We start from the raw sequence: 2693 nt of genomic DNA, 5'->3' as shown, positions 1-2693 counted from the left end.
TCTGCGAATCCGAAGACCAAAGGACAAAGCCAAGGCGGGGTGACCCAAGACAACCTGTCGAAGCCGCAAGAAAAGAACAACACCACGAATTCAAAGAAGGACACAGGAAAGTGGTGTGAGTTCCACAAGAGCCCCACTCACAACACAAGTGAGTGTCGGACCAAGCAATCGCTGGTGGCCGAGTTGAAGGCTTCAGAATCAGATGCATGTTCCAACCCTGAGTCAGAACCCGACAAGGGGATGGCAAACGGAAGCAAATCATTGATGCAGAGCCCAGCATCACTGTTGCCACTGCCAAGATCCAGAAGAATGAGCCCGAAGATCCAGAGGATGGGGAGTGGCTTTTCCACTCACATATGTGGGTGAAGGGTTCGCCGCTGCAATTCATTGTCGACAGTGGCAGCCAAAATAACCTCATTTCTGCAGAGGTTGTGAAGTAGTTGGGCCTATTGACTACACCACACCCACAGTCGTACAATATCGAGTGACTTCACCAAGGACAAGATCTCTGAGTTCGCCAACAGTGCCGCCTTCCCTACAACATCAAGCCCTTCACGGATGAGGTATTGTGTGATGTTGCACCTCTGGATGTTTGTGATGTACTATTTGTCCATCCATACTTGTGGAGGCGACATGTTGTGTATGAGTCAAGTCCTCGCGCTGTTATTATTACTTTGGGTAATTCATTATACACAATACCGAAGTTAGCCCCACCTACTGCCACCTCTTTGATCTCAGCTAAGAAATGCAGCAAGATCATCTCCCAAACTAGGAAATTCATTTTCTATCTGGTTCGCTCCCAAAGTAAGGGGAAGATCGTAGCCACATCCATGACCCCCGTGAAGGGTTCCTCCACGCAGTAGCAATAACAGAGGGATACAGTCATGAAAGAACACAAGAACAACTTCTCCTCACCTACAGGGGTACCACACAAGCTTCAGGTGGGCAACAAAGTCTGGTTGCATCTGTAGAAAGAATGCCTTAAAAGAGCCCATCTGAAGCTCCGACCACTCTAACATGGTCCTTACAACATTACCAAGGCTATGGGAAACAATGCTTTGGAGCACAACATTCCTCCATTCCTTCGCTTGCACCGAGTGTTCAATGTGGACCGTCGTCGACCATGCTTCCCACCATTACTGGACACATCAGAGATTGCAAAATAGCTCACCAGAGACCCAACTCAGCAGAAGCTTCCTCATCTTAGGGAGGAACTCAACGCAATGGGGACCATTGCTTCCTAAGGGGGGAGGAATGATCCAGGTGGATGTTGGTGGCCACCCACCTATCCCACTTGGACCCCCACAACTGTCTCTTTCATCTTTTCAGTTTCATTATTTGTAGCACAATTTACTATTTTTAGCAGTTTTTCAGGTCCTGAACTTCCAGAGCCGTTTCGAGGCCCTAAACGACGTTTTTTGGGAAATCTAGGAGCAACATGGGTCCATGGACTGATGTTTCTCTTTCCAAATTTGTAATGCTCGGATAGATCTTTCTAACGAGCTATTGTACGCGTCAAACGGAGATCGGGTGCCAAAGTTACGACCCTGGGAAGTTGATGTACCAACTTACCCAAAATGTGGCCCACAATTTGGCGTTTAATCTTCTAGGGTTTGGTTTTGGGATGTTAAGGGTTTTCCATTGTTTCTCAACAATAAATAGGCCTTCGAGCCTCATTGTAACATAGTTCAGAGGCATGTAGCCAACACATCTCTTCTTAGAGATAAGCTACCATCGCCCTAGCTGGTTTATTTCCATTTCTGTTTGTAAGCATATTTCAATATTTTACAGTAATGAAATGAAGTATTATTTCGCCGCATCTCTGTATTTATGGTTATCTCTGTAATTTGTTGCGTTCCTATTTAAATCCAGATCACCTAGTGTTGATGGCCAAAATTGACCACGATCAACATTAGGGAGATTGCCCCATCAGAGACCCAATTAGGCCCTTATCCATTAGGGATGGTGATTCCAACTGGTTAAATGGATTCCATTTACCCTTCACTCTCCCTATGTATTTGCGGTATTTCTTATTAATATCAACAAGAAGAGACATCAAACTTACCCACTTGTAGCATGCTTGCAAGAAAGAAGTCCTTAAGATGACATGAGGGCTCAACCAAGTCGCTAATGAGGTTGCTCCTATGAAGGGAGACTTCTAAAAAATGAAATGAATTAATCTAAATGAAAATGTAAACTAATATAAGATCCAGGAAGTAAAAGTAGTCTAAACCTATCTCAATATCATATAGATCTCCTCCAAATTAAGAGCAAGATACTAAAATATGGACCATCTTGAATTCAAAATAAAATGGAGTTAATAGGCCAAGGAAATAGTTCCAAGACTTGCTACTTATTCAAATAAACATTCCCATTCAAATATTTGATAAATAGTTATCAGATATATGTTGTACATACATCTAAATTCAAATGGAATGAATTCAAAATCAACAGTATAATTGCATTAAGGAAATAGTTTTCATATAACAATCATGATTAAAACAAAGATAAATGTGTCTTTAGTCTGCTAAAAAGTTATCAATGATAACATTCCTATCTATTTGAATTCATTACTCAACTTTGATATCAATTAGCTCCACCATAAAAAGATATATTTCCAATTTTTTAAATAAGAAATACAATTTAATGGAATTTACACTAGTGCAAAACCCACAAATTAAACACTTATCTGG

This window comes from Pinus tabuliformis, chromosome 5_1 (assembly GCF_031772625.1).
Source record: "Pinus tabuliformis cultivar Carrire ecotype Pingquan chromosome 5_1, CPIR1, whole genome shotgun sequence".
NCBI classification, from domain to species: domain Eukaryota; kingdom Viridiplantae; phylum Streptophyta; class Pinopsida; order Pinales; family Pinaceae; genus Pinus; species Pinus tabuliformis.
The sequence above is the reverse complement of the archived record's forward strand: the minus strand, read 5'-3'. Positions refer to the sequence as shown.